Raw genomic sequence first — 18,364 nt, 5'->3', positions numbered from 1 at the left:
TTACACAAAAATATTATTTTTGGTTAACTTTTTTCCACGTTCGGCATTTCCCTATTGTGATGTAAACAATAAGAAGACACAAATAATTCTTCATCCAATGCTTTGTTTATGGCGAGGTGCGAGTTCAGTGTGCGAGCTGGTGTAGTGTCGCGCTCCGTTCGGTTCGTCGATTTTATCGCGAAAATCGTTGTCAGCCGGTCATCGCGGCGTGAAATTCCGTAGAGACTCTCCGGAACCTGCAGTAAAAGTAAAAGTAAAAGCAGTGCTCGACGATCGCGAATCCGTCCTAATTCTCGCGAGTTTTTTGTGTCGATTTGCGGATCAAATCGAGCCACAACAAGAGCAATAAAGTTTTTCCCGCGTGGCAAGTACAATACCGTCGTCGTCGCCTTCATTCTTTCGCACCGCGATTGTGTTGTGTGCTGGTATCGTCGTCGTCGTGAACGAGCTGGGTGTAGTGCTGCTTGGAATTGTGGAAGAAATTTCGACACGCACAATGGGTCGGAGTGAAAAAGTGTGCGGCAGAATAAAATCAAAGTTATTGGCTGTTCCCAGGTTAGGGGCGGCTCCTATAGAGGCGAGCCCCCTTCGAGCGTCTGTTCCCCAGGTTAGGAGCGGCTCAAGGAAACCGGTTTCCTGCTCCATCGTCGTGGTAAGCGTCTGTTCTCCAGGTTAGGGGCGGCTTACAGCAGATAGAGTTAGGAAACCACCCCCTCCCCTCGAGCGTCTATTCCCCAGGTTACGGGCGGCTGACTAACAGTCCCAGTGCCAGGGTAGGACTCTAAACAGTCCTGGTACGACGGTCCTCCGGCGAGACAGGGGGTTGGTGATGGCTACACGCACCCGCTGTCAAACCCAAGTGCAGAGAGCTCCAGATGCGAGCCGATCCAATCGCCGACCCGATTTTCGGGAATCCAGGGATTGGAAACTCGGGACGTGGAACTGCAGGTCTCTCAACTTCGATGGGAGCGACCGCATTCTTTCCAACGAATTGCGAGTCCGCGGTCTCGAAGTCGTGGCGCTGCAGGAGGTTTGCTGGATGGGGAAGGACCACCGAGAGGACGGGGGTTATACTATGTACTGGAGCGGCGGCGATACACACGAGCTGGGGACAGCTTTTATAGTGCTGGGCGAAATGACGAAGCGCGTGATTGGGTGGTGGCCAGTCAACGACAGAATGTGCCGGTTGAGAATCAAGGGCCGATTCTTCAACCTGAGCATAATCAACGTGCACAGTCCGCACATGGGAAGCGACGCCGATGACAAGGAAGCTTTCTACGAGCTTCTTGGCCGCGAGTACAGGATGTGTCCAAAACACGACGTCAAGATTGTCATCGACAACTTAAACGCTCAAGTCGGCCAGGAGGAGGAGTTTAGACCGGTTATTGGGAGGTTCAGCGCTCACCAGCAGACGAACGAGAACGGCCTACGACTCATCGATTTCGCTACCTCCCGAAACATGGCCATACGTAGTACCGAGGGTGAGCTCACCGAAGCCCCAATGGAAGCCTGCTGGAGCCATATGGAAGCAGCCATCAACGCAGCGGCATCGAGCGCCATCGGGTACGTTGACCGAGTTCGACGGAACGGCTGGTTCGACGAGGAATGTCAGGCAATTTGGGACGAGAAGTATGCAGCGCGGGACAAGTGACTGTTGCACAACACCCGTGGGAACAAGGAGTCGTACAAACAGTTGCGAAGACAGCAAACCCATCTCTTCCGGGATAAGAAGCGCCGCCTGGAAGAGTTGGAGTGCCAGGACATGGAACAGCTGTATCGCTCCAACGAAACGCGCAAGTTCTACAAAACACTCAGTCAATCCCGGAAAGGCCTCATGCCGCGGGCCGAAATGTGCCGGGATAAGGACGAAGGCATCTTGACGGACGAGCACGAGGTGATCGAAAGGTGGAAGCAGCACTTCGACGAGCACCTGAACGGCCCAGAGGCGGAGAACCAGGGCGACGAGGGAAACGACGTCAGCGGTATGGTGGACGGCGAGGACGAGCCAGCACCCACGATGAGGGAAGTTAAGGATGCCATCAAGAAGCTGAAGAACAACAAAGCAGCGGGTAAGGATGGTATCGGTGCGGAACTCATCAAGATGGGCCCGGACAAGCTGGCGGCCTGTCTACACCGGCTGATAGTCAAGGTCTGGGACACAGAACAGCTACCGGAGGAGTGGAAAAAGGGGGTAATATGCCCGATCTACAAAAGGGGGACAAGCTGGAATGTGAGAACTATCGAGCCATCACTATTCTCAACGCGGCCTACAAAGTGCTGTCTCAGATCATTTTCTGTCGTCTGTCGGAGCGAGCAAAGGATTTCGTTGGGACGTACCAAGCCGGTTTGTGGAGGGGAAATCGACGACGAACCAAATCTTTTTGCTACGCAAAATCCTCCAAAAATGTCGCGAGTTCCAGATCCCGACGCACCACCTGTTCATCGATTTCAAAGCAGCGTACGACTCGGTCGATCGCGAAGAGCTCTAGAAGATCATGTACAAGAACGGCTTTTCCGGGAAGCTGATCAGAGCGTGAAGATTTCGGGTGCTATGTCCGACCCGATCGAATCGCGCAAGGTACTGCAACAAGGCGACGGTATCTCCGGCCTTTGTTTCAACATTGGGCTGGTTCACAGATTCCAAATAAGCTTCCAAGATAGTCAACTAAGCCTCGATGCATCGATGCATTGATGCAGTAACGCTTTTATACGCTATTTGTTTGCATATATTCAGGCGCAATTGAATACAATCAGAAAGCTTTTTCAATAAATTTTTAGAGGAAGGCACCAATCACTGAGGTGATTTAAAGTAACGTTTTTAAATCTTATAAAATATGAAACACAATAAAATAAAGAACCTTTTAAAAACTCTAGATTTTTGTTTAGGCCAACGAAAATTTCATTTCAAGTTTTTATCTCCTTCCCCTTTCGAATTTTCTCCAAATACTAGAGTGCAAAACAAAGATCGTTACCTACAAAATTAATGAATCATTATTTTTTTTTGCATTAAAGTAATTAATTAGAGTAATTTGTGATACATTTTAATAATTGAATTGTTTAAATAATTGAAAAAGTTGAGAATAACCCGCATAGTCAACAACCATACAGTCACCATTTGTCGAATGATTTTTCCTAAATGATTTTGATAATACACCAAATAGGGTGCAACCGTACATTTTCCATTCCCCAAACAATCCTACAATTTATTAAATAGGTCGTTAGGTTATGTTACAATACATTTTTACAAGGGATTTTTTTCGTGGATCATAGTCGTACCCTACCCCAAACTGTTCAATTCTCATTTTATGTGAACCGTACCACAAATTAATAATATATGATTTTAAATGGTGAACTGCTTTACCGACACTTACCGACACCATTTGAAAAGGGAGGAGCCAAAAAATAAACTTTACAAATGTTCTGGGAACTGTGGATTTAACGGGAATGGTAATTATATGATTATTAATGGTTAGCGTTTTTTTTGTAATGTCCGGGATTTGTTACCGCTTGATGATGATGTCTCCTGTTGATTCTTCCGTGGTACTGCCGCCTTATCTAATTGAGCTATCTCAGTTACATTACGTTTGGCGGTTTAAAATGCATTTTAATATGAAATGTGGCCTCAAAATTTATCGTAAATATATTGTAAAATGTATGGTAGAACCATACAAATAAATTATAGACCAATCACATGGCGAACAGTTATCGTTCTGATAATGGTAAATCAATTGTTTAAATTATTTGGACTTATAAAAATTATCACGAAAATAAATTAGCTTTACATACAAACTATATGGCAAACAGGTATATCGTTCCATGAATTGTTGAACAATGGTTTGAATTGTTGGGACTTAGGAAAATTTTCGCCATAATTCAGGTATATCGTTCCATGAATTGTTGAACAATGGTTTGAATTGTTGGGACTTAGGAAAATTTTCGCTATAATTCAGGTATATCGTTCCATGAATTGTTGAACAATGGTTTGAATTGTTGGGACTTAGGAAATTTTTCGCCATAATTCAGGTATATCGTTCCATGAATTGTTGAACAATGGTTTGAATTGTTGGGACTTAGGAAAATTTTCGCCATAATTCAGGTATATCGCTCCATGAATTGTTAAAGTATTATTTGAATTATTCGGACTTAAGATTTTTTTTTGCTGTAGTTCATTTGGCTCAATCATACAATACCTGTTTCAAATAATCCTAAGCGTTTGGCGAACAGTTATATCGTTCCATGAATTGTTGTACAATTGTTTGGATTATTGGGACTTAAGAGTTTTTCGCAGAACTTCAAGTTGGAAATACTACGTCGGCTATGGTACCCTTATGTTTTAACAATAGCTTTTCCGAAAAATCCTTACCATATGGCGAAAAGTTATATTTCTCCATGAATTGTTGAACTATTGTTTGAATCATTGGGACTTAAGAAAATTTTCGCTAAAATTAATTTCTGGCTCAATCATACAAAAACTGGTTGAAATAATATCAAACATATGAGGAATAGTTATATCGTACCATTAATTGTTGTGCAATTGTTTCAATTATTAGGACTTAGGAAATTTAGGAAATTTTCCGCTTAGGTTTCTTTGACTAAATCATACCGAGTATCATAACTTTTATCATACCAACTACAGTACTATTATGTTCTAACAATAGCTGTTTCGAACCATCCTAATCGTATGACGAATAGATACCGTTCATTAAATTGTAGGGAAAAAAATCAACCATTCGAATATGTGTAACCATTTGGGAAATAGTACCATTTTAATTTTGTTATATGGTCGTGACATTATATCAACAATATCACAAATGGTAACCATACCAGAAATAATTTTCTTATGATTTCGACAGTTTCACCTTTGGTATTTGATTATGCGGGAAGGCTTTGAATTTTATTTTTTTTACTTCCCATCCAATTCCCATCCACGACTAGATCCAAGGTCTGCTCTGCTTTTTATGTACTAAGCTACACATAAAAATATGTAAGGTAAAACTGCTTTTTGGAATACTTTTTGGGACAGTTGAAAAACAATCTTGCATGGTTAGGATTCTCACAAGAAAATCTATCGTACCAAACAAACGTATGTACAGGGGTGTACTAGGGGTGGGATTGGGTCATACAAATTATAGCAATTTTGTATATCTGTATCTCATCCTCCAGACCCAATGTCATCCCTGATGACGGTATTCATAAAATGTTTGCAATTGCTCATTAACTAATATGTTTATCACTGCCCGCATCACTTTGTTCCAATAATTCTTCACGCAGATACACATCGTAGCTTGTGTGCTATCTTGTGACACGTCCTATCTTTTTTACAGCAAACAGGACACAAGATAGCACATAAGCCCATGTGGAATTTTAGGATAGAAAGTATTTACGCCGTTGATGTTTTCAGTCACTCAAAGAGGATTATTTAACCAAGTCATAAAAAAAGACGAGGGGGGGTTGAGGTATTCTTGGTAAAATAAGAAATTCAGCATCCAGTATTATTTTAGAACATTTGTTGAATTCTTGAATATGAAGAAAAATCATAAGGCGATTGCCATATCTGACTGCATACGAGACTTTGGTAAATTCTTGAAAATTGTTAATGCTTTCTTTCGTTTGAATAGCAAAAAAGGGGAGAGGGGTCAATCTAATTTCCAAGAACAGTCGAATAAAAAAAAAAAAAAGCGATCCACTTTAACGACCCCGGGTCTTTTGTGGGCTCTGTTGCAAGTTTCTGCTCATTTCTAGGCGTCCGAAGGTTCGGTGGCAGTGTTTGTTTGCATGCGGTAGTGTGGTGGAGGGAAATATTTAGTTTTGCGCTCTCTGCCGGTTTAGGTTGCAGGCGTCGCGCTTGATTTTTGTTGCCTTTCTAGAAAAGGCACCTATGCTTATGCTTATGCTTATTTTATCTTTGTATGTATCTTATATTTTATATATTTTTCACCACTTTCCCTCTTCTTTTTCTTCATTCCTTCCTTAAAGTCGCGTAAATAATAATATACCGGTCGTTAAACGAGAATGTCTAACTCGAGTTCATGCGTCGTTTTTACGGATTTGTTCTCCTCTTACTCTGATCTTATTTTCCGATAATTATAAATATAACGTAAAAGATAAAACCACTTATAACGACTTCGGCTTTAAAATGTACCATTCGTAAAAACGTACCATTCGTGATTGTGTCACTTTATTAATAACTGCTCGAAACTAAATTTTCAGTTACTAGTTGTTCGCAATTTTGTCGGTCTCGTAGATCAATGTTTTCGGAACATTTCGTTATAAAATCCTGCAACACGATGAAATCATTGCAAACCTCACTATAAAATTTTGATATAATTTAATCGGAAAGCACAGAAAATACAATTTAATATTTTGCTTAAATAGTAAAAGGAGGAAAAAGCCCTTCTCACAGCGTCGTTGCTCGGAAGGCACGCCGACGGGGGAATGAATGATTATTTGGCGCCGCGTTCGAATTAAAACTATTTCTAAATCATTGATGGTGTGTCTTACAGCAGCCGGCTGCCTAAGACCTATAAAATTGCAACTGATAAACAAATTGCTTATGGTCGCATCACCTACCACGGTGAATCCTGACCTCATACCCATCTTACTAACCCCTCAAAACTCATGTGATACTTTGTCGGAGACGCAGTCGATTTGGCGGTCCCATCACTCAAGTATCGGACTAACATTCCCATCCACTTCCCCGTGTCTTACCACTGGTCGTGGCCGGCGTCGGTATTGATCAGCATGATAGGGGCCTTTGAAAATTGCGAAGGGGTGATGATTGGTTCCTACTTTTCATCTGTGGTCCACGGAGCAATTTTTGGGGGTCCTGGTCAATAACGAAGTAGCAGCTACGGGTAGACACCAATGCTATGCTATGCTATGCTATTTCTAGGCGTCCGAAGGTTATGTGTGGTGAGTCACCCAAAACCTCTTTTACGCAAATGGACCGACGTTTTACTTCCCCATCCGATAGAAGGCGTGATCAGGCAAATCTCGTCTCGAAAAATGCCACCGGGCCGTCTGGGATTGAACCCAGGCCATACTGGAGTTAAGAGGCTACCACGCTAACCACTAAACCACCGGACCCGGTCGAATCAACAACTTTTAAATACCTTTCGAATGCAGCCAGAAGAATCAAATTTGGTTTATAATTGGCTGAGTTATGCAAGTTTTAAGAAAAAAATAATATTTGCGAATTTTGAAGTTTCAGCTACTAGAAATAACAAAAATGTCTGCACTCTCAAAGCCGCCAAAAATAGGAGCAGATGGAAATCGTACCCAGAACCTTCCGCTTACAAAGCGAACAGCGTAACCATTCAGCCACGCCACGATTAGATTAGATTAGGAAAATCGCGAAAATGTATGGGGAAAAACATTGCTTCAGGATTTTGGCAGTAGGTGGCGCAGGTCTCGCCCAAAATTGTCCGAGTGTGAGATTCTTGTAGGAAATTTAATTTACTACATCTTTGTCCAAGGGAGCAAAACGATCCGAGTTGATCCTGATTTTTGGTGATTTTTTAGTAAAAAGTATTTTGTTATATACTTCCTATATACCCCTTATATTCTTTCGAGTACCGTAAACTGGGGTCAATCGGGACACATGGGGCGAATTGGGACAGCATTTTCAACCATGTTGGAGCACAATATTTTGATTTTTCTGGTTGGTTTCGGTTAGAACAGACTCTGGCCAACAAAATTTGTACATCCATTTCCAAATTTAAAAGCTTTAAGTGCTCTAAAAACTGCTGTCCCTATTCAGACTGTAGTCCCGATTCACCCCAGATTACGGTATATAAGCCGATTTCTTTTCATCGCATTGCTAACAACTCATCAGGATCAACTCGGATTTTACACACACATTTTAGTAACTACGGGTACTATTGTTTTAATTTGGATTCATCTCCTAATTTTCTGCATAAAAAAATATTTACAACAAAGTTTGACTGTTTTTAAAATCACATTGTTGTAGAATATGAAGACAACAACTTCCTTTGTCACTATGTTTTAGTAGACAACTGTCTCAATTTGTGCCATGTGTCCCGGTTTGCCTCAGCTGACAATACTAAACGAGAACTCACTGTGCTTTGGTGATGGCGAAACTTTTCCGAACTCGCGCGAGTTTCCAACCATAGGATAGGAGTTTTACGACAGGGATGGGTGGTTCTGAAAGGGGGGTCGAAGTTTTTCCGACGACGAGCGCCACGGCGCGGCGATGTAGAATCATCAGTCTATTACGAATCGTCGGCGGGTACGCGGTCGGATACGGATACTGACGTCATCTTTGAACATTTGTATGCTGCTGCTCCCACTCTTTCTCTCTCTCTCTTACTGTGATTTTTCCAAATATTGTTGTGAATCTGATGAAATAATGTGTAGTTGAAAAATACTCGATTCGACTGAATATTGTCATTGTGTTGGTCATAACAGAAGTTAGTGTCACTATATATTGTATCTTTTAAAAATTATTACTTTCTGTGTCATCATCATGACGATACTAGAAGAGAAATTGTTTTGATTTTCTTGCTGCCTAACTTTGCTAACGAATGCTATGGAAGAAAACAGTCTACATATAGTCGGCGGGTGTAAAACTGAGCTAAATATATCACGTGAATTTTTTTTCTTCAGTACTGCATTAAAGAAGAGTGATATCGTTTTACTACTAACTTTAATTAATCTGTTGAGATGTAATGGAAGTGGCGTCAGCAAAATGTATTGGGTTTTGTTTATTTTTTGTTAATAGATTTAATCATAATATATTTTATCAGTTGTATCCAGGCATCAGTGCGCCATGTTCATACATACACTCCATTTCGTACATGCATTTGGAATCGATTTTAATGAATTGTAATTAGAACATATCCTTCACTTATATCAACAAAATAGGTTTTGCTTTCATCTCGGCTTGATTCCTTTTTTTGCATCATACGCTTACCTGAACTCAAAAAGTATAGAGCAAGAGCTTTAATGAATCCATCAGAACTCGTGTACGAATGTTTGTCCCGATCGATTTGATGTTTTCGGAACTGTTGCTTTTGTTGGTTTGGAATGTTTAGAAAATTGTGCACGATACCTACCGAGAAAAATCTCGATACAATAAACAATTTTGCTCAGTAAACAAACTTAACTCAAAAGGTCAATTTCATTTGCTCCAACTTGTAGATTGGTGAAAAAATAAGTTTCTGGAAGTGAAAATTTATTTTTTAGTAAATGTTTGTTATTGTTATCTCTTATTCGGCATTCCTTTACGAGATAGAGTCGTAATCTTGCAAAGAAAATTAACCAAATAAAATGTTTGCAAGACTACGCGTGCGGTTCACTCAACCGTGTGCCATATATCCGTGCAAATGTGGTCGTGAATGGTGCAACTGTGTTGGTTAAATTTTTACTAGATATTCTTGGCTTTGACCGCACAAACCGATTTTTACACTCATATACTCTTAAACATAAAACGATCCGGTTCACTGTCCGATAGGACGCTATTGATTGATATAATTAACCCGCCGACCATTGATAACGCTTAATAGAATCCTGCCTCACAATCTATAAAAATGGCTCTTGCGAGAAAAAATTAAGTTCAGTAAACCGTAACATTACTCGAATATTACTATACAGAATAATTTAACGCAATTTGAAAATCATCGAGCCGACGAAAATAGTAGTCCATTTCCCAAGACAGAGTGAGGCAGTCTGGTTTTCTTCACTACCTCGCTACAAATCTACTTATTGCCGAGTTGTAAAATGAGCATGGCATATGGAAATACTTTACGAGTTGGCTGCTGGCTATATTCGCCGCAAACAGAGGGTTCAGTCAGTAACTAGTTAGCGTAAAATCGTTCAAGTGAGGAAACAAGAAAACACGGGTGTCCAGTGTGAGTTTGATAAATAGAGAACAGAAGAAAAGCAGAAATGCAAGAAGGATGTTTAAAAATTTATTGAAAATCACAATTAATGAGCTCTTTAATTTTTTATAAGTTACAGCAATTTCACATTAAACCTGTACGTTTGTGTTCAAAATATAACAAGTTTAGCATGCAAAATATTTAAAAACTTAAAATTTTCTTTTTTAGACCAAAATTGAGCATGTTTACAAAAGCTGGTAATTTTTGTTTACAAAACTTTTGAAAAATGGTTCAAACTGCAGTAAGTTATGTACAAATATATACTAAAGGAAACTATGTACGAAAACCCAGCCCAATTATTTAATCTTGAGGCTGATTCCAGTGACTGTAAAAATGCAGGGATCAAGTCTCCCTAAACGCACTAAAAAAAATGATTGTAAAAATAGTTATTTTGAATCAGATAATGAACAGGTTAAATCGGCCGTCACAAAAATATTTTCGTTTATATCAATTAAGCTATTTATTTCTTACCTGAAAATGGTATAATTTGCTATTAATGTCGATTTTATGATGAAATAAAACTATTTCAAATTGCAAACCAATTTACTCGCTGTAGGTTTAGGCTTAGTGATTTTTCACGCTCGAAAATTGAAAATTTCACGGGGACCACAATTTCAAAACACCAAATTTCACGGAACTTGAAAAATGTTATAATAACTCTGAAAATCAGATGTTTAAAACACAGAAACTACCTTTTGTGCTTCATTATATATGATTCTTCAATAAACTGTAAAAATCTTCACTAAATTTGAATGCGAAAAAAATCCTCCAGGTTTATGGATGGGCTCTATATGGGTAATTCTCCGCCAACTCACACAGCAGTTGCCCCGACCCTTCTTAGATTTGCGTGAAACTTTGTCCTAAGGGGTAACTTTTGTCCCTGATCACGAATCCGAGGTCCGTTTTTTGATATCTCGTGACGGAGGGGCGGTACGACCCCTTCCTTTTTTGAACATGCGAAAAGGGTGTTTTTCAATAATTTGCAGCCTGAAACGGTGATGAGATAGAAATTTGGTGTCAAAGGGACTTTTATATAAAATTAGACGCTCGATTTGATGGCGTACTCAAAATTCCGAAAAACCCTATTTTTCATCGAAAAAAACACTAAAAAAGTTTCAAAAATTCTCCTATTTTCGGTTACTCGACTGTAAAAATTTTTGGAATATGTCATTTTATGGGAAATTTAACGTACTTGTCGAATCTACATTGACCCAGAAGGGTCATTTTTTCATTTAGAACAATTTTTTTCATTTTAAAATTTCGTGTTTTTTTCTAACTTTGCAGGGTTATTTTTAAGAGTGTAACAATGTTCTACAAAGTTGTAGAGCAGGCAATTACAAAAATTTTGATTTATAGATATAAGGGGTTTGCTTATAAACATCACGAGTTATCGCGATTTTACGAAAAAAAAGTTTTGAAAATGTTGGTCGTCGTCGATCATGGCCGTTCATGGTCACCCGCGACAGACACGGACGACGATACAAAGAAAAACGCAAAAAGTAACTTTTTCAAAACTTTTTTTCGTAAAATCACGATAACTCGTGAAGAATACATGCAAACCCCTTATGTCTATATATCAATTTTTTTGTAATTGTCTGCTCTACAACTTTGTAGAACATTATTACACTCTAAAAAATAACCCTGCAAAGTTAGAAAACATACGAAATTTTAAAATGAAAAATTTTGTTCTATATGAAAAAATGACCCTTATGGGTCAATGTAGATTCGACAAGTACATTAAATTTCCCATAAAATGACATATTCCAAAAATTTTTACAGTCAAGTAACCGAAAATGGGAGAATTTTTGAAACTTTTTTAGTGTTTTTTCTAAAAAATAACCCTGCAAAGTTAGAAAACATACGAAATTTTAAAATGAAAAATTTTGTTCTAAATGAAAAAATGACCCTTCTGGGTCAATGTAGATTCGAAAAGTACATTAAATTTCCCATAAAATGACATGTTCCAATATTTTTTACAGTCGAGTAACGGAAAATGGGAGAATTTTTAAAACTTTTTCAGTGTTTTTTTCGATGAAAAATACGTTTTTTCGGAATTCTGAGTACGTCATCAAATCAGGCGTCTAATTTTACATAAAAGTCACTGTTTTGGTGGACCTTGGACTGGTCCGACGAGGCAGAACCGAGGAGAAAGAAAACACGCCGGAAACTTTAACTAAAACTAAGCTCGCTTTATTTCCGTCCGACTTCTTCGTGTGTTTGATCGCGACTTAACTGCTGTCACGGCGCACGCCGGGAACTGTCAAATGCACAGGGGTGTGCATTGCCAGTTGAGGGAATAGGGATGGTCAACCGGAACATACTCCCCCGCCTTGAGGCACGAGTGCCTCAACCCAATGTCTGCACGCAGACCCTTCAAACCTTTCGCACGTGATTCGCCTTTGCTCTCCGTAGTGTCGCCATACGGTCGTCTCCTGTCTTGTCCGATTACTCCTTCACCATCGTAGCTTATATGAATCCGAGGTCCGCTTCCCTGAACGCTGGCATGCAGGACATGCCATCGACTCCAAATCTCGCTTGTTGGGATGTGCATGAGTTGCCACTTGTTCTGCCGCCTCAGCGGGATGTGAACTGCGCCTGATTTCCCGATGAATATGATCCGCGTCGGAATCTCGCTGCCCTTCCGCTTCGCCTTCTTTGTTTGTTGCTGTGCTTCATGTTTCTCGACAGGAACGCGATGTCGGTCCATCGCATCCACCGACCTGTGCCGGCGACGATGTTTTCCTGCCGCAAACGTTACCTCCACGTCCGTTTCCATCCCGTTTGGGCTCGTTGGTTCCTGATTATCCGGGTTGTTGGTTTCTGATACAGTATGCTCCGAATCGTTGACCGGAAGTCGCACGATGAAGCATTCATTCTTGTTCCGAGTGAGCACTGTGGCTGTCTGACCGGAAGGAGTAAGCTGCTGCGGCTTCGGAACCTCCTTCTGATCCCCAAAAATGAGCAAAGATGCTTCAAAATCCAAATCGTCGTGAATCCGCGCTTGGGGAAGATTGCCATCGATTCCCCGAGGCGTCTCCGCTGGCACTTCCGCACCATTTCCGTTTCCGGGTTGAGCTTCCGGATTGTTGTTGTTGTAGGCCGGTTTCTCCTTGGCGTCCCCCGATGACAGCAACCGCTCAGCTTGGTCGAGCATTTCCTCCAAATCCGGCCCTAGCTGATCCTTCATCGTGGCGCGTTGCGTCTCGAGAAACAACTGCATCGCATCTCGGATGTCGCGTTCGTTGTTGGTTTTGATTCCGCCCGTCCGGAAACCCGATTTTGCCGGTTTGTTGGCCGTAACGTACCTCTCCATGATGTTCATCGCGCTGTAGTAGGACTCGTTAAACTCCTCCCGATAGTCGTGCATTGTCGGGTTTTCTTCTTCTTCCTCGATGGCCGTCTGCGTTCGCCGGAAGTCTCCAGCAAGCTCCCGGAGAAGGTTGAGCCGATCCTGGGCCTCGCCAACGGTCACTTTCCGCCCGGCCAGGTTCTCAGCTGCCGCCAACTCCCCTCTCACTCGCACTAGGTGTGCGTTCCGAATTTGGACCAGTTTTTCCATGTCCACCGATTCGCACGAAAAACTATCCGGACTCCGAAGGACCATGTTTGCGGACACTTGGACTAGACCGGCTTCGCAGATCGAAGAAAAGACAAGACACGAGCGGGAAGTTTAACTAAAACTAAGCTCGCTTTATTTCCGTCCAACTTCTTCGTGTGTTTGATCGCGACTTAACTGCTGTCACGGCGCACGCCGGGAACTGTCAAATGCACAGGGGTGTGCATTGCCAGTTGAGGGAATAGGGATGGTCAACCGGAACAGTCACTTTGACACCAAATTTCTATCTCACCACCATTTCAGGCTGCAAATTATTGAAAAACACCTCTTTTTTCGCATGTTCAAAAATGGAAGGGGTCGTACCGCCCCTCCGTCACGAGATATCAAAAAACGGACCTCGGATTCGTGATCAGGGACAAAAGTTACCCCTTAGGACAAAGTTTCACGCAAATCGAAGAGGGGTCGGGGCAACTTTTCTCGATTTCGTGTAAGTTGGTATATATATATTTTGAAAAAAGGAAGCTACGCGTATTTTCATTTAAAGTCTCATTTACTGAACTGCTCTTTTAATATTCGACTAATAAAGCTAAAATGTTTTCGCTAAATTGCCTCTGTTATATCATTTTGAATTTTATTTAATTTCATTTTTCATTTTCATTTTCAACTTTCACGGGAATCATCCACCAAAATAAACAAATATAGTTTAAATTAAATAGATCCAAAAAAAAGTGTTGATATGTTTTTAAAATGTGATTTTGAATAAAACAAAGCTTATTTCATAAATTTCTTTCAAAACTACATTTTTCGAATAGTAAAATTTTTAATATAGCGAATGAAAATATTACTAAATTTAGTTAGTTTATAAAAAATAAACTCAAAAATCTGAAAATTTCTTCAAATGGTTCATATCAACCTGACATACATATATATTCAAGCTTTTTAATTGAAAACTAATAAAATTTAATCGAATAATCATTTTGGATGAAATTTTGTTATTTGAAAAATGATTTGAGAAAATTGATAAATTTCACGAAATAGTCAAAAATCACTAACCCTATACTATTAATTAAACCAGGGTATTTACTCGCTTAATTCTACGGTAGTTCATAAGATTATTTATATTTATTTTTGAGTTTGATAAATTATTTTGAGAAAAATAGTTACATTTTCACACAAATATAAAATTTCATGGAATTTCGCGGAAAAAGCCAAATTTCGCGGATTTCACGCTGTCCGCGAAATCGTGAAATTTCACTAACCCTAGTTATAATGAAAACATCACCCCAAGTTTCAGCGCCCTCTAGTGGGGGGTAATTTTGACGTTTGATTGCCTATTGCAGCAAAGCTAAAAAACACATGTCGCCACCTATGAACAAATAGCGTAAACCTATGATTTTTTGAAAAAATGTGTTTTTTCCTCCATAATCAACATTTTGCCTTCCTCACTGAGGAGGTAAGGCTATCGAGAAATTAAAAGTGAGAGTGTGTGCGTGCAACATGGAGTTAAACTTTTCAAAGTGCTATGGTAATCTTCACAGCAACTTCACAGAAAGTTTAACTCCATGTTGCACACACTCTCACTTTTAATTTCTCGATAATCCTGCTCTAAAAATGAATTTTGTATAATAACGTCGTAGACCCACCTTCATGTATACATATCGACTCAGAATCGAAAACTGAACAAATTTCTGTGTGTATGTGTGTGTGTATGTGTGCTTTTTTTTACAAGGTCGGAATCTGCTACCAGACACCTGAGAATTAATTTCTCAGGTAGTGTGGGGTTGGGAAAAAGAATTTCCAGAGCCACTAAACCAGTCCTTGAACGCCATGCCATTTTCCCCCGGGACCACCTTTCGGTATAACTTCGGGGGGAGGCGTTGCATTTTCTGCACTAGTCTACTTACAGGATCCATGTCGGGTACTAGAACCATTTCCTGTTCCACATACATATGAGTCCATGCGAGGGTTTAACCGCGCCCAAGAATCGCGTTGCTTTTGATCGGCTAGTCATATGCAGCCCTCTCCTTGGACCATCGAGACGTGTACCGATTTGGTAGAGCCAACCGTCATAACGGGCTCTCCTTCACAGCCACACTCGTGGGTTCTCGACTCCTGTGACCATCGAGACGTGTACCGATTTGGTAGAGCCGACCATCATAACGTGCTCTCCTTCACAGCCACACTCATGGGTTTTCGACTAGGCTCCTAGTCGTTCCTCCTCTGATCGTCTCTCCAGTTCCGCTGGAGAGCCGAAGTGATCTGCGTCACTGCTCCGACGACCGCATTCCACTTGGCAATGTCGTTGCACATTCTTTGCACCACATTATCCGGGCTGGTGTCTGCTCCGATAATTGCCAGCATTTCGCTTCGCGTTGCCTCGAAGCGAGGGCAGGCGAACACCACGTGCTCCGGTGTTTCCTCGCACTCGTCGCAATCCGGACAGAGAGGAGACTCTGAATGTCCGAACCTGTGCAGTAGCGTGGCTCACGGATATATGAAAAAGACAAAAGTGTTCAATTCCAAACGCCTCGACCGGATTTTTGTAGCAATATGGCCCCAGAACATAGCCTGAAACTTTGAGCGCATTTGGTTAAGGTTTAGTACTTCCACCATTGACCTGAAGTTAGTATGGAACTTTTAAAGATTTACTATAGGGGATCTTCACTTTTAACCTCTTCTTAGATAAAGTTTCCCAAAACCCAATCAAATTTTCTTATTCTCAAGGTTCTTATAGGTTTTGATCCGGGGAACAACTTTGTAGAACATCGCAAAGCGCTAGGAATTGATCCTGAAATGATACAGGATATTTTTTGGAGCTAGGAATTTTTTTTAACGTGCTCTAAAAATTTGCCTGTATCTTTTCGGGATTAATTCCTAGCGCTTTGTGATGTTCTACAAAGTTGTTCCCCGGATCGAAACCTATAAGAAACCACTACTTTGAGAAAAAATCATAGGGCATAGCAAAATATACTCGAAGAAGAGTTAAAAAGTTGAAAATAAATAAATTAAATTTATTGAAATTTCTTTATAACTTCAGGTCAATGGTGGAAGTTCTAAACCTTAACCAAATGCGCTCAAAATTTCAGGCTATGTTTTGGGGCCATATTGCTACAAAATTCCGGTTGAGGCGTTCGAAATTGAACACTTTTGTCTTTTTCATATATCCGTGAGCCACGCTACTGTGCAGGTACTTCCTGAAGCAGCCATGGCCCGACAGGAACTGTGTGAGGTGGAAGGTGACCTCTCCGTGTCTTCTGCTCACCCACGTGGATACCGACGGGATAAGCCGATGCGTCCATCTGCCTTTCTCCGTGGTGTCCCACTCATGTTGCCACCTTGCCAGCGATTCGTCTCTCGCAGCTTCCCGGATACCTCTCGTGCCTCTTCGGGTGTAGCGCACGGTGTCCTCCTCCAGTGTGATGCCGATGGGGATCATTCCGGCTATGACGCCAACTGCTTCCGACGAGATGGTCCTGTACGCGCTTGCAACCCGCATGGCCATCAGTCTCTGCATTCTGTCGAGCAGCGCTCGATTTCGCTTCGTCCCAAGCGCCGTCCACCATACCGGTCCGCCGTACCTAAGTATGGACGTCGCGACACTTGCCAAGAGGCGGCGCCTACTGCTCCTGGGTCCAGCGTTGTTCGGCATAATCCTCGACAGTGCCATGATCGCCTTAGCCGCCTTCTCGCAGGCGTAATCGACGTGACTGTTGAAGCTCAGCCGGTCATCTACCATCACCCCGAGGTACTTGAGCGCTCTCTTCGAGTGCACTACGTGTTCCCCAACTTGTATCTGGGCCTGCTGCACTTTCTTGTGGTTACTAACCAGTACCATCTCCGTCTTGTGGTGAGCGATCCGCAGCTTCACCTCGAGCATCCAGTTCTCGATCATTGCAATGGCCTCCGTAGCCAGAATTTCGACCTCCTCGACATTTTCGCCGGTTACCGTCAGCACTATGTCGTCTGCAAAGCCAACGATCTCCACGCCGTTGGGTAGCCCCAGTGTCAACACTTCGTCATACATTCCGTTCCACAGTGCTGAACCCAGAATAGAACCCTGTGGAACTCCCGCGGTAACAACAACGTGTGTGTATGTGTGTGTGTGTGTGTGTGTGTGTGTGTGTGTGTGTGTGTGTGTGTGTGTGTGTGTGTATGTGTGTATGTGTGTGTGTATGTATGTATGTGACCAACAAACTAGCTCATGTTTCTCGGCACTGGCTGAACCGATTTGATCCGAACCTGTTGCATTCGACTTGGTTTAGGGTCCCATAGATCGAGTTTTATACAGATTGAAGTTTCGATAAGTAGTTTAAAAGTTATGTATAAAAATGTGTTTTCACATATATCCGGATCTCACATAAATATATGTAAACTATGTCCGGGTCCATCATCCGACCCATCGTTGGTTAGGTTATCAAAAGACCTTTCCAACGAGCCTAAAACATTGAAGATCTGGCAACCCTGTCTCGAGATATGCCCACTTAAGTGATATTGATGTACTTTTTGGAAACCGGGGAGTTCGATTGAGGAGCTGGTCGAGTTCGAATCGTCGTCGCGCGCTCTTGCCTTGTAACTTTTTTTCAGTGATTAATTTCGGCCGAATTGCTTGGTGACACGGATTGATCGATTCGGGGTCACTCCGGGAACGTCGTGGTGATCGAAGATTTGTTGGCTACCGTTTCGTAGTTACGAAAATCGCGTTTTTAAATCGTGATAATTCGGCGATTTAGTTGCTTTTCTCCACGCGTTGCATTTGCATGGTGATAGTATTAGTGAAAAGAAATTGTGTCTCACGCACACCAAATCATGCTTGATTAAAAAGTCTCTGTGTTTGAAGAGAACCTCTCTGTTTGTGATCGACGGCACTTGGGTTGCATTAGTGTGTGTGGCCCGAAAAGGGTGGTAAATG

The 18,364-nt window shown here is 41.5% G+C and overlaps 1 protein-coding gene across 2 annotated transcripts in view; it reads left to right on the top strand.

Annotated features, from left to right (window-relative positions):
* The first annotated feature begins 8,212 nt into the window (after positions 1–8,212).
* The window catches only part of LOC6046101 (GTP-binding protein RAD), a 114,744-nt gene continuing 104,592 nt past the window's right edge, over positions 8,213–18,364 (top strand). The window contains exon 1 of one of the 2 annotated variants that reach the window (XR_005278923.1): positions 8,213–8,429. The gene's annotated coding sequence lies outside the window, so the exon portion shown is untranslated. The remainder of the gene's footprint in view (positions 8,430–18,364) is intronic. The other variant, XM_038265891.1, reaches the window with a different exon arrangement.

Source organism: Culex quinquefasciatus, chromosome 3 (assembly GCF_015732765.1).
Source record: "Culex quinquefasciatus strain JHB chromosome 3, VPISU_Cqui_1.0_pri_paternal, whole genome shotgun sequence".
Classification (NCBI taxonomy): Eukaryota; Metazoa; Arthropoda; class Insecta; order Diptera; family Culicidae; genus Culex; species Culex quinquefasciatus.
This window is presented reverse-complemented; position numbering and strand designations above follow the sequence as displayed.